Below are 14,904 nucleotides of genomic sequence, written 5' to 3' on the forward strand. Positions count from 1 at the left end.
AGTGAGGTCACCACACCCGCAAGTGAGGTCAGCATACCCAGAAGTGACGTCACTAAACCTGGAAGTGAGGTCACCAAACCCGGAAGTGAGGTCACCACACCCGGAAGTGAGGTCACCACACCCAGAAGTGAGGTCTGCTAATTCGGAACTCAGGTCAGCAAACCCAGAAGTGACTTCAGCAGACCCAGAAGTGACTTCAGCAAACCCGGAAGTGAGGTCAGCAAACCTGGAAGTGACGTCACTAAACCCGGAAGTGAGGTCAGCAAACCCGGAAGTAAGGTCACCACACCCGGAAGTGAGGTCAGAAAACCCGGAAGTGACGTCACTAAACCCGGAAGTGAGGTCAGCATATCCGGAAGTGAGGTAAGCAGACCAGGAAAGTGAGGTCTGCTAATTCGGAACTCAGGTCAGCAAACCCAGAAGTGACTTCAGCAGACCCAGAAGTGACTTCAGCAAACCCAGAAGTGACTTCAGCAAACCCGGAAGTGACGTCACTAAACCCGGAAGTGAGGTCAGCAAACCCGGAAGTGATGTCACCACACCCGGAAGTGAGGTCACCACACCCGGAAAGTGAAGTCACCAAACCCGGAAGTGACGTCACTAAGCCCGGAATTGAGGTCACCACACCCGGAAGTGAGGTCAGCAAACCCGGAAGTGAGGTCACCACACCAGGAAGTGAGGTCACCAAACCCGGAAGTGCGGTCAGCAAACCCGGAAGTGAGGTCAGCAAACCCGGAAGTGAGGTCAGCAAACCCGGAAGTGAGGTCACCACACCCGGAAGTGAGGTCACCAAACCCGGAAGTGACGTCACTAAACCCGGAAGTGAGGTCACCAAACCCGGAAGTGAGGTCACCACACCCGGAAGTGAGGTAAGCAGACCAGGTACGTGAGGTCAGCAAACCCAGAAGTGACGTCCCTAAACCCGGAAGTGAGGTCAGCAAACCCGGAAGTGAGGTCACCACACCCGGAAGTGACGTCACCAAACCCGGAAGTGACGTCACTAAACCCGGAAGTGAGGTCAGCATACCCGGAAGTGAGGTAAGCAGACCAGGAAAGTGAGGTCTGCTAATTCGGAACTCAGGTCAGCAAACCCAGAAGTGACTTCAGCAGACCCAGAAGTGACTTCAGCAAACCCGGAAGTGAGGTCAGCAAACCCGGACGTGAGGTCACCACACCCGGAAGTGAGGTCACCACACCCGGAAGTGAGGTCTGCTAATTCGGAATTCAGGTCAGCAAACCCAGAAGTGACTTCAGCAGACCCAGAAGTGACTTCAGCAAACCCGGAAGTGAGGTCAGCAAACCCTGAAGTGAGGTCACCACACCCGGAAGTGAGGTCAGCAAACCCGGAAGTGAGGTCACCACACCCGGAAGTAAGGTCAGCAAACCCGGAAGTGACGTCACGAAACCCGGAAGTGAGGTCACCGCACCCAGAAGTGAGGTCAGAAAACCCAGAAGTGAGGTCACCAAGCCCGGACGGGACGTCACTAAACCCGGAAGTGAGGTCAGCAAACCCGGAAGTGAGGTCACCACACCCGGAAGTAAGGTCAGCAAACCCGGAAGTGAGGTCAGCAAACCCGGAAGTGAGGTCACCACACCCGGAAGTGACGTCACTAAACCCGGAAGTGAGGTCAGCAAACCCGGAAGTGATGTCACTAAACCCGGAAGTGAGGTCAGCATACCCGGAAGTGAGGTAAGCAGACCAGGAAAGTGAGGTCTGCTAATTCGGAACTCAGGTCAGCAAACCCAGAAGTGACTTCAGCAGACCCAGAAGTGACTTCAGCAAACCCGGAAGTGAGGTCAGCAAACCCGGAAGGGAGGTCACCACACCCGGAAGTGAGGTCACCACACCCGGAAGTGAGGTCACCACACCCGGAAGTGAGGTCAGCATACCAGGAAGTGAGGTAAGCAGACCAGGAACGTGAGGTCTGCTAATTCGGAACTCAGGTCAGCAAACCCAGAAGTGACTTCTGCAGACCCAGAAGTGACTTCAGCAAACCCGGAAGTGAAATCAGCAAACCCGGAAGTGAGGTCACCACACCTGGAAGTGAGGTCACCACACCCGGAAGTGAGGTCTCCACACCCGGAAGTGAGGTCAGCAAACCCGGAAGTGAGGTCACCACATTCGGAAGTAAGGTCAGCAAACCCGGAAGTGACGTCACTAAACCCGGAAGTGAGGTCAGCAAACCCGGAAGTGAGGTCAGCAAACCCGGAAGTGCGGTCAGCAAACCCGGAAGTGAGGTCACCACACCCGGAAGTGAGGTCACCAAACCCGGAAGTGACGTCACTAAACCCGGAAGTGAGGTCACCAAACCCGGAAGTGACGTCACCACACCCGGAAGTGAGGTCACCACACCCGGAAGTGAGGTCACCAAACCCGGAAGTGAGGTAAGCAGACCAGGTACGTGAGGTCAGCAAACCCAGAAGTGACGTCACTAAACCCGGAAGTGAGGTCAGCAAACCCGGAAGTGAGGTCACCACACTTGGAAGTGACGTCACCACACCCGGAAGTGACGTCACTAAACCCGGAAGTGAGGTCAGCATACCCGGAAGTGAGGTAAGCAGACCAGGAAAGTGAGGTCTGCTAATTCGGAACTCAGGTCAGCAAACCCAGAAGTGACTTCAGCAGACCCAGAAGTGACTTCAGCAAACCCGGAAGTGAGGTCAGCAAACCCGGAAGGGAGGTCACCACACCCGGAAGTGAGGTCACCACACCCGGAAGTGAGGTCAGCATACCCGGAAGTGAGGTAAGCAGACCAGGAACGTGAGGTCTGCTAATTCGGAACTCAGGTCAGCAAACACAGAAGTGACTTCTGCAGACCCAGAAGTGACTTCAGCAAACCCGGAAGTGAGGTCAGCAAACCCGGAAGTGAGGTCACCACACCTGGAAGTGAGGTCACCACACCCGGAAGTGAGGTCTCCACACCCGGAAGTGAGGTCAGCAAACCCGGAAGTGAGGTCACCACATTCGGAAGTAAGGTCAGCAAACCCGGAAGTGACGTCACTAAACCCGGAAGTGAGGTCAGCAAACCCGGAAGTGAGGTCAGCAAACCCGGAAGTGCGGTCAGCAAACCCGGAAGTGAGGTCACCACACCCGGAAGTGAGGTCACCAAACCCGGAAGTGACGTCACTAAACCCGGAAGTGAGGTCACCAAACCCGGAAGTGACGTCACCACACCCGGAAGTGAGGTCACCACACCCGGAAGTGAGGTCACCAAACCCGGAAGTGAGGTAAGCAGACCAGGTACGTGAGGTCAGCAAACCCAGAAGTGACGTCACTAAACCCGGAAGTGAGGTCAGCAAACCCGGAAGTGAGGTCACCACACTTGGAAGTGACGTCACCACACCCGGAAGTGACGTCACTAAACCCGGAAGTGAGGTCAGCATACCCGGAAGTGAGGTAAGCAGACCAGGAAAGTGAGGTCTGCTAATTCGGAACTCAGGTCAGCAAACCCAGAAGTGACTTCAGCAGACCCAGAAGTGACTTCAGCAAACCCGGAAGTGAGGTCAGCAAACCCGGAAGGGAGGTCACCACACCCGGAAGTGAGGTCACCACACCCGGAAGTGAGGTCAGCATACCCGGAAGTGAGGTAAGCAGACCAGGAACGTGAGGTCTGCTAATTCGGAACTCAGGTCAGCAAACACAGAAGTGACTTCTGCAGACCCAGAAGTGACTTCAGCAAACCCGGAAGTGAGGTCAGCAAACCCGGAAGTGAGGTCACCACACCTGGAAGTGAGGTCACCACACACGGAAGTGAGGTCAGCAAACCCGGAAGTGAGGTCAGCAAACCCGGAAGTGAGGTCAGCAAACCCGGAAGTGAGGTCACCACACCCGGAAGTGAGGTCAGCAAACCCGGAAGTGAGGTCACCACACCCGGAAGTGAGGTCACCAAACCCGGAAGTGAGGTCACCACACCCGGAAGTGAGGTCAGCAAACCCGGAAGTGAGGTCACCACACCCGGAAGTGAGGTCACCAAACCCGGAAGTGACGTCACTAAACCCGGAAGTGAGGTCAGCAAACCCGGAAGTGAGGTCAGCAAACCCGGAAGTGAGGTCACCACACCTGGAAGTGAGGTCAGCAAACCCGGAAGTGAGGTCACCACACCCGGAAGTGAGGTCACCAAACCCGGAAGTGACGTCACTAAACCCGGAATTGAGGTCACCACACCCGGAAGTGAGGTCACCAAACCCGGAAGTGACGTCACTAAACCCGGAAGTGAGGTCAGCAAACCCGGAAGTGAGGTCACCACACCCGGAAGTGACGTCACCAAACCCGGAAGTGACGTCACTAAACCCGGAAGTGAGGTCAGCATACCCGGAAGTGAGGTAAGCAGACCAGGAAAGTGAGGTCTGCTAATTCGGAACTCAGGTCAGCAAACCCAGAAGTGACTTCAGCAGACCCAGAAGTGACTTCAGCAAACCCGGAAGTGAGGTCAGCAAACCCGGAAGTGAGGTCAGCAAACCCGGAAGTGAGGTCAGCAAACCCGGAAGTGAGGTCACCACACCCGGAAGTGAGGTCACCACACCCGGAAGTGAGGTCTGCTAATTCGGAACTCAGGTCAGCAAACCCAGAAGTGACTTCAGCAGACCCAGAAGTGACTTCAGCAAACCCGGAAGTGAGGTCAGCAAACCCGGAAGTGAGGTCACCACACCCGGAAGTGAGGTCAGCAAACCCGGAAGTGAGGTCACCACACCCGGAAGTAAGGTCAGCAAACCCGGAAGTGACGTCACGAAACCCGGAAGTGAGGTCACCGCACCCGGAAGTGAGGTCAGCAAACCCAGAAGTGAGGTCACCAAGCCCGGACGGGACGTCACTAAACCCGGAAGTGAGGTCATCACACCCGGAAGTGAGGTCAGCAAACCCGGAAGTGAGGTCACCACACCCGGAAGTAAGGTCAGCAAACCCGGAAGTGAGGTCAGCAAACCCGGAAGTGAGGTCACCACACCCGGAAGTGACGTCACTAAACCCGGAAGTGAGGTCAGCAAACCCGGAAGTGATGTCACTAAACCCGGAAGTGAGGTCAGCATACCCGGAAGTGAGGTAAGCAGACCAGGAAAGTGAGGTCTGCTAATTCGGAACTCAGGTCAGCAAACCCAGAAGTGACTTCAGCAGACCCAGAAGTGACTTCAGCAAACCCGGAAGTGAGGTCAGCAAACCCGGAAGGGAGGTCACCACACCCGGAAGTGAGGTCACCACACCCGGAAGTGAGGTCAGCATACCCGGAAGTGAGGTAAGCAGACCAGGAACGTGAGGTCTGCTAATTCGGAACTCAGGTCAGCAAACCCAGAAGTGACTTCTGCAGACCCAGAAGTGACTTCAGCAAACCCGGAAGTGAAATCAGCAAACCCGGAAGTGAGGTCACCACACCTGGAAGTGAGGTCACCACACCCGGAAGTGAGGTCTCCACACCCGGAAGTGAGGTCAGCAAACCCGGAAGTGAGGTCACCACATTCGGAAGTAAGGTCAGCAAACCCGGAAGTGACGTCACTAAACCCGGAAGTGAGGTCAGCAAACCCGGAAGTGAGGTCACCACACCCGGAAGTGAGGTCACCACACCTGGAAGTGAGGTCACCACACCCGGAAGTGAGGTCACCAAACCCGGAAGTGACGTCACTAAACCCGGAAGTGAGGTCAGCAAACCCGGAAGTGAGGTCAGCAAACCCGGAAGTGAGGTCACCACACCCGGAAGTGAGGTCAGCAAACCCGGAAGTGAGGTCACCACACCCGGAAGTGAGGTCACCAAACCCGGAAGTGAGGTCACCACACCCGGAAGTGAGGTCAGCAAACCCGGAAGTGAGGTCACCACACCCGGAAGTGAGGTCACCAAACCCGGAAGTGACGTCACTAAACCCGGAAGTGAGGTCAGCAAACCCGGAAGTGAGGTCAGCAAACCCGGAAGTGAGGTCACCACACCTGGAAGTGAGGTCAGCAAACCCGGAAGTGAGGTCACCACACCCGGAAGTGAGGTCACCAAACCCGGAAGTGACGTCACTAAACCCGGAAGTGAGGTCACCACACCCGGATATGAGGTCAGCAAACCCGGACGTGAGGTCACCACACCCGGAAGTGAGGTCAGCAAACCCGGAAGTGAGGTCAGCAAACCCGGAAGTGAGGTCAGCAAACCCGGAAGTGAGGTCACCACACCCGGAAGTGAGGTCACCACACCCGGAAGTGAGTTCTGCTAATTCGGAACTCAGGTCAGCAAACCCAGAAGTGACTTCAGCAGACCCAGAAGTGACTTCAGCAAACCCGGAAGTGAGGTCAGCAAACCTGGAAGTGAGGTCACCACACCCGGAAGTGAGGTCAGCAAACCCGGAAGTGAGGTCACCACACCCGGAAGTAAGGTCAGCAAACCCGGAAGTGAGGTCACCGCACCCGGAAGTGAGGTCAGCAAACCCAGAAGTGAGGTCACCAAGCCCGGTCGTGACCTCACTAAACCCGAAAGTGAGGTCACCAAACCCGGAAGTGAGGTCAGCAAACCCGGAAGTGAGGTCACCACACCCGGAAGTGAGGTCACCAAACCCGAAAGTGACGTCACTAAACCCGGAAGTGAGGTCAGCAAACCCGGAAGTGAGGTCAGTAAACCCGGAAGTGAGGTCACCACACCTGGAAGTGAGGTCACCACACCCGGAAGTGAGGTCACCACACCCGGAAGTGAGGTCACCAAACCCGGAAGTGACGTCACTAAACCCGGAAGTGACGTCACCACACCCGGAAGTGAGGTCAGCAAACCCGGAAGTGAGGTCACCACACCCGGAAGTGAGGTCACCAAACCCGGAAGTGACGTCACTAAACCCGGAAGTGAGGTCAGCAAACACGGAAGTGAGGTCACCACACCCGGAAGTGAGGTCAGCAAACCCGGAAGTGAGGTCACCCAACCCGGAAGTGACGTCACTAAACCCAAAAGTGAGGTCAGCATACCCTGAAGTGAGGTAAGCAGACCAGGAAAGTGAGGTCTGCTAATTCGGAACTCAGGTCAGCAAACCCAGAAGTGACTTCAGCAGACCCAGAAGTCACTTCAGCAAACCCGGAAGTGAGGTCAGCAAACCCGGAAGTGAGGTCACCACACCCGGAAGTGAGGTCACCACACCCGCAAGTGAGGTCAGCATACCCAGAAGTGACGTCACTAAACCTGGAAGTGAGGTCACCAAACCCGGAAGTGAGGTCACCACACCCGGAAGTGAGGTCACCACACCCAGAAGTGAGGTCTGCTAATTCGGAACTCAGGTCAGCAAACCCAGAAGTGACTTCAGCAGACCCAGAAGTGACTTCAGCAAACCCGGAAGTGAGGTCAGCAAACCCGGAAGTGAGGTCAGCAAACCCGGAAGTGAGGTCAGCAAACCCGGAAGTGAGGTCACCACACCCGGAAGTGAGGTCACCACACCCGGAAGTGAGGTCTGCTAATTCGGAACTCAGGTCAGCAAAACCAGAAGTGACTTCAGCAGACCCAGAAGTGACTTCAGCAAACCCGGAAGTGAGGTCAGCAAACCCGGAAGTGAGGTCACCACACCCGGAAGTGAGGTCAGCAAACCCGGAAGTGAGGTCACCACACCCGGAAGTGAGGTCAGCAAACCCGGAAGTGACGTCACGAAACCCGGAAGTGAGGTCACCGCACCCGGAAGTGAGGTCAGCAAACCCAGAAGTGAGGTCACCAAGCCCGGACGGGACGTCACTAAACCCGGAAGTGAGGTCATCACACCCGGAAGTGAGGTCAGCAAACCCGGAAGTGAGGTCACCACACCCGGAAGTAAGGTCAGCAAACCCGGAAGTGAGGTCAGCAAACCCGGAAGTGAGGTCACCACACCCGGAAGTGACGTCACTAAACCCGGAAGTGAGGTCAGCAAACCCGGAAGTGATGTCACTAAACCCGGAAGTGAGGTCAGCATACCCGGAAGTGAGGTAAGCAGACCAGGAACGTGAGGTCTGCTAATTCGGAACTCAGGTCAGCAAACCCAGAAGTGACTTCTGCAGACCCAGAAGTGACTTCAGCAAACCCGGAAGTGAAATCAGCAAACCCGGAAGTGAGGTCACCACACCTGGAAGTGAGGTCACCACACCCGGAAGTGAGGTCTCCACACCCGGAAGTGAGGTCAGCAAACCCGGAAGTGAGGTCACCACATTCGGAAGTAAGGTCAGCAAACCCGGAAGTGACGTCACTAAACCCGGAAGTGAGGTCAGCAAACCCGGAAGTGAGGTCACCACACCCGGAAGTGAGGTCACCACACCTGGAAGTGAGGTCACCACACCCGGAAGTGAGGTCACCAAACCCGGAAGTGACGTCACTAAACCCGGAAGTGAGGTCAGCAAACCCGGAAGTGAGGTCAGCAAACCCGGAAGTGAGGTCACCACACCCGGAAGTGAGGTCAGCAAACCCGGAAGTGAGGTCACCACACCCGGAAGTGAGGTCACCAAACCCGGAAGTGAGGTCACCACACCCGGAAGTGAGGTCAGCAAACCCGGAAGTGAGGTCACCACACCCGGAAGTGAGGTCACCAAACCCGGAAGTGACGTCACTAAACCCGGAAGTGAGGTCAGCAAACCCGGAAGTGAGGTCAGCAAACCCGGAAGTGAGGTCACCACACCTGGAAGTGAGGTCAGCAAACCCGGAAGTGAGGTCACCACACCCGGAAGTGAGGTCACCAAACCCGGAAGTGACGTCACTAAACCCGGAAGTGAGGTCACCACACCCGGATATGAGGTCAGCAAACCCGGACGTGAGGTCACCACACCCGGAAGTGAGGTCAGCAAACCCGGAAGTGAGGTCACCACACCCGGAAGTGAGGTCAGCAAACCCGGAAGTGAGGTCACCACACCCGGAAGTGAGGTCACCACACCCGGAAGTGAGTTCTGCTAATTCGGAACTCAGGTCAGCAAACCCAGAAGTGACTTCAGCAGACCCAGAAGTGACTTCAGCAAACCCGGAAGTGAGGTCAGCAAACCTGGAAGTGAGGTCACCACACCCGGAAGTGAGGTCAGCAAACCCGGAAGTGAGGTCACCACACCCGGAAGTAAGGTCAGCAAACCCGGAAGTGAGGTCACCGCACCCGGAAGTGAGGTCAGCAAACCCAGAAGTGAGGTCACCAAGCCCGGTCGTGACCTCACTAAACCCGAAAGTGAGGTCACCAAACCCGGAAGTGACGTCACCACACCCGGAAGTGAGGTCACCACACCCGGAAGTGAGGTCACCAAACCCGAAAGTGACGTCACTAAACCCGGAAGTGAGGTCAGCAAACCCGGAAGTGAGGTCAGTAAACCCGGAAGTGAGGTCACCACACCTGGAAGTGAGGTCACCACACCCGGAAGTGAGGTCACCACACCCGGAAGTGAGGTCACCAAACCCGGAAGTGACGTCACTAAACCCGGAAGTGACGTCACCACACCCGGAAGTGAGGTCAGCAAACCCGGAAGTGAGGTCACCACACCCGGAAGTGAGGTCACCAAACCCGGAAGTGACGTCACTAAACCCGGAAGTGAGGTCAGCAAACACGGAAGTGAGGTCACCACACCCGGAAGTGAGGTCAGCAAACCCGGAAGTGAGGTCACCCAACCCGGAAGTGACGTCACTAAACCCAAAAGTGAGGTCAGCATACCCTGAAGTGAGGTAAGCAGACCAGGAAAGTGAGGTCTGCTAATTCGGAACTCAGGTCAGCAAACCCAGAAGTGACTTCAGCAGACCCAGAAGTCACTTCAGCAAACCCGGAAGTGAGGTCAGCAAACCCGGAAGTGAGGTCACCACACCCGGAAGTGAGGTCACCACACCCGCAAGTGAGGTCAGCATACCCAGAAGTGACGTCACTAAACCTGGAAGTGAGGTCACCAAACCCGGAAGTGAGGTCACCACACCCGGAAGTGAGGTCACCACACCCAGAAGTGAGGTCTGCTAATTCGGAACTCAGGTCAGCAAACCCAGAAGTGACTTCAGCAGACCCAGAAGTGACTTCAGCAAACCCGGAAGTGAGGTCAGCAAACCTGGAAGTGACGTCACTAAACCCGGAAGTGAGGTCAGCAAACCCGGAAGTAAGGTCACCACACCCGGAAGTGAGGTCAGAAAACCCGGAAGTGACGTCACTAAACCCGGAAGTGAGGTCAGCATATCCGGAAGTGAGGTAAGCAGACCAGGAAAGTGAGGTCTGCTAATTCGGAACTCAGGTCAGCAAACCCAGAAGTGACTTCAGCAGACCCAGAAGTGACTTCAGCAAACCCAGAAGTGACTTCAGCAAACCCGGAAGTGACGTCACTAAACCCGGAAGTGAGGTCAGCAAACCCGGAAGTGATGTCACCACACCCGGAAGTGAGGTCACAACACCCGGAAAGTGAAGTCACCAAACCCGGAAGTGACGTCACTAAGCCCGGAATTGAGGTCACCACACCCGGAAGTGAGGTCAGCAAACCCGGAAGTGAGGTCACCACACCAGGAAGTGAGGTCACCAAACCCGGAAGTGCGGTCAGCAAACCCGGAAGTGAGGTCAGCAAACCCGGAAGTGAGGTCAGCAAACCCGGAAGTGAGGTCACCACACCCGGAAGTGAGGTCACCAAACCCGGAAGTGACGTCACTAAACCCGGAAGTGAGGTCACCAAACCCGGAAGTGAGGTCACCACACCCGGAAGTGAGGTAAGCAGACCAGGTACGTGAGGTCAGCAAACCCAGAAGTGACGTCCCTAAACCCGGAAGTGAGGTCAGCAAACCCGGAAGTGAGGTCACCACACCCGGAAGTGACGTCACCAAACCCGGAAGTGACGTCACTAAACCCGGAAGTGAGGTCAGCATACCCGGAAGTGAGGTAAGCAGACCAGGAAAGTGAGGTCTGCTAATTCGGAACTCAGGTCAGCAAACCCAGAAGTGACTTCAGCAGACCCAGAAGTGACTTCAGCAAACCCGGAAGTGAGGTCAGCAAACCCGGACGTGAGGTCACCACACCCGGAAGTGAGGTCAGCAAACCCGGAAGTGAGGTCACCACACCCGGAAGTGAGGTCACCACACCCGGAAGTGAGGTCTGCTAATTCGGAATTCAGGTCAGCAAACCCAGAAGTGACTTCAGCAGACCCAGAAGTGACTTCAGCAAACCCGGAAGTGAGGTCAGCAAACCCGGAAGTGAGGTCACCACACCCGGAAGTGAGGTCAGCAAACCCGGAAGTGAGGTCACCACACCCGGAAGTAAGGTCAGCAAACCCGGAAGTGACGTCACGAAACCCGGAAGTGAGGTCACCGCACCCGGAAGTGAGGTCAGCAAACCCAGAAGTGAGGTCACCAAGCCCGGACGGGACGTCACTAAACCCGGAAGTGAGGTCATCACACCCGGAAGTGAGGTCAGCAAACCCGGAAGTGAGGTCACCACACCCGGAAGTAAGGTCAGCAAACCCAGAAGTGAGGTCAGCAAACCCGGAAGTGAGGTCACCACACCCGGAAGTGACGTCACTAAACCCGGAAGTGAGGTCAGCAAACCCGGAAGTGATGTCACTAAACCCGGAAGTGAGGTCAGCATACCCGGAAGTGAGGTAAGCAGACCAGGAAAGTGAGGTCTGCTAATTCGGAACTCAGGTCAGCAAACCCAGTAGTGACTTCAGCAGACCCAGAAGTGACTTCAGCAAACCCGGAAGTGAGGTCAGCAAACCCGGAAGGGAGGTCACCACACCCGGAAGTGAGGTCACCACACCCGGAAGTGAGGTCAGCATACCCGGAAGTGAGGTAAGCAGACCAGGAACGTGAGGTCTGCTAATTCGGAACTCAGGTCAGCAAACCCAGAAGTGACTTCTGCAGACCCAGAAGTGACTTCAGCAAACCCGGAAGTGAAATCAGCAAACCCGGAAGTGAGGTCACCACACCTGGAAGTGAGGTCACCACACCCGGAAGTGAGGTCTCCACACCCGGAAGTGAGGTCAGCAAACCCGGAAGTGAGGTCACCACATTCGGAAGTAAGGTCAGCAAACCCGGAAGTGACGTCACTAAACCCGGAAGTGAGGTCAGCAAACCCGGAAGTGAGGTCACCACACCCGGAAGTGAGGTCACCACACCTGGAAGTGAGGTCACCACACCCGGAAGTGAGGTCACCAAACCCGGAAGTGACGTCACTAAACCCGGAAGTGAGGTCAGCAAACCCGGAAGTGAGGTCAGCAAACCCGGAAGTGAGGTCACCACACCCGGAAGTGAGGTCAGCAAACCCGGAAGTGAGGTCACCACACCCGGAAGTGAGGTCACCAAACCCGGAAGTGAGGTCACCACACCCGGAAGTGAGGTCAGCAAACCCGGAAGTGAGGTCACCACACCCGGAAGTGAGGTCACCAAACCCGGAAGTGACGTCACTAAACCCGGAAGTGAGGTCAGCAAACCCGGAAGTGAGGTCAGCAAACCCGGAAGTGAGGTCACCACACCTGGAAGTGAGGTCAGCAAACCCGGAAGTGAGGTCACCACACCCGGAAGTGAGGTCACCAAACCCGGAAGTGACGTCACTAAACCCGGAAGTGAGGTCACCACACCCGGAAGTGAGGTCAGCAAACCCGGAAGTGAGGTCACCACACCCGGAAGTGAGGTCAGCAAACCCGGAAGTGAGGTCACCACACCCGGAAGTGAGGTCAGCAAACCCGGAAGTGAGGTCACCACACCCGGAAGTGAGGTCGGCAAACCCGGAAGTGAGTTCTGCTAATTCGGAACTCAGGTCAGCAAACCCAGAAGTGACTTCAGCAGACCCAGAAGTGACTTCAGAAAACCCGGAAGTGAGGTCAGCAAACCTGGAAGTGAGGTCACCACACCCGGAAGTGAGGTCAGCAAACCCGGAAGTGAGGTCACCACACCCGGAAGTGAGGTCACCAAACCCGGAAGTGACGTCACTAAACCCAAAAGTGAGGTCAGCAAACCCAGAAGTGAGGTAAGCAGACCAGGAAAGTGAGGTCTGCTAATTCGGAACTCAGGTCAGCAAACCCAGAAGTGACTTCAGCAGACCCAGAAGTCACTTCAGCAAACCCGGAAGTGAGGTCAGCAAACCCGGAAGTGAGGTCACCACACCCGGAAGTGAGGTCACCACACCCGCAAGTGAGGTCAGCATACCCAGAAGTGACGTCACTAAACCTGGAAGTGAGGTCACCAAACCCGGAAGTGAGGTCACCACACCCGGAAGTGAGGTCACCACACCCAGAAGTGAGGTCTGCTAATTCGGAACTCAGGTCAGCAAACCCAGAAGTGACTTCAGCAGACCCAGAAGTGACTTCAGCAAACCCGGAAGTGAGGTCAGCAAACCTGGAAGTGACGTCACTAAACCCGGAAGTGAGGTCAGCAAACCCGGAAGTAAGGTCACCACACCCGGAAGTGAGGTCAGAAAACCCGGAAGTGACGTCACTAAACCCGGAAGTGAGGTCAGCATATCCGGAAGTGAGGTAAGCAGACCAGGAAAGTGAGGTCTGCTAATTCGGAACTCAGGTCAGCAAACCCAGAAGTGACTTCAGCAGACCCAGAAGTGACTTCAGCAAACCCAGAAGTGACTTCAGCAAACCCGGAAGTGACGTCACTAAACCCGGAAGTGAGGTCAGCAAACCCGGAAGTGATGTCACCACACCCGGAAGTGAGGTCACCACACCCGGAAAGTGAAGTCACCAAACCCGGAAGTGACGTCACTAAGCCCGGAATTGAGGTCACCACACCCGGAAGTGAGGTCAGCAAACCCGGAAGTGAGGTCACCACACCAGGAAGTGAGGTCACCAAACCCGGAAGTGCGGTCAGCAAACCCGGAAGTGAGGTCAGCAAACCCGGAAGTGAGGTCAGCAAACCCGGAAGTGAGGTCACCACACCCGGAAGTGAGGTCACCACACCCGGAAGTGAGGTAAGCAGACCAGGTACGTGAGGTCAGCAAACCCAGAAGTGACGTCCCTAAACCCGGAAGTGAGGTCAGCAAACCCGGAAGTGAGGTCACCACACCCGGAAGTGACGTCACCAAACCCGGAAGTGACGTCACTAAACCCGGAAGTGAGGTCAGCATACCCGGAAGTGAGGTAAGCAGACCAGGAAAGTGAGGTCTGCTAATTCGGAACTCAGGTCAGCAAACCCAGAAGTGACTTCAGCAGACCCAGAAGTGACTTCAGCAAACCCGGAAGTGAGGTCAGCAAACCCGGACGTGAGGTCACCACACCCGGAAGTGAGGTCAGCAAACCTGGAAGTGAGGTCACCACACCCGGAAGTGAGGTCACCACACCCGGAAGTGAGGTCTGCTAATTCGGAATTCAGGTCAGCAAACCCAGAAGTGACTTCAGCAGACCCAGAAGTGACTTCAGCAAACCCGGAAGTGAGGTCAGCAAACCCGGAAGTGAGGTCACCACACCCGGAAGTGAGGTCAGCAAACCCGGAAGTGAGGTCACCACACCCGGAAGTAAGGTCAGCAAACCCGGAAGTGACGTCACGAAACCCGGAAGTGAGGTCACCGCACCCAGAAGTGAGGTCAGCAAACCCAGAAGTGAGGTCACCAAGCCCGGACGGGACATCACTAAACCCGGAAGTGAGGTCATCACACCCGGAAGTGAGGTCAGCAAACCCGGAAGTGAGGTCACCACACCCGGAAGTAAGGTCAGCAAACCCGGAAGTGAGGTCAGCAAACCCGGAAGTGAGGTCACCACACCCGGAAGTGACGTCACTAAACCCGGAAGTGAGGTCAGCAAACCCGGAAGTGATGTCACTAAACCCGGAAGTGAGGTCAGCATACCCGGAAGTGAGGTAAGCAGACCAGGAAAGTGAGGTCTGCTAATTCGGAACTCAGGTCAGCAAACCCAGAAGTGACTTCAGCAGACCCAGAAGTGACTTCAGCAAACCCGGAAGTGAGGTCAGCAAACCCGGAAGGGAGGTCACCACACCCGGAAGTGAGGTCACCACACCCGGAAGTGAGGTCACCACACCCGGAAGTGAGGTCAGCATACCCGGAAGTGAG

The sequence above is a fragment of the Coturnix japonica genome, chromosome 24 (genome assembly GCF_054131305.1).
Source record: "Coturnix japonica strain WE chromosome 24, WE-NBRP24, whole genome shotgun sequence".
Taxonomy (NCBI): domain Eukaryota; kingdom Metazoa; phylum Chordata; class Aves; order Galliformes; family Phasianidae; genus Coturnix; species Coturnix japonica.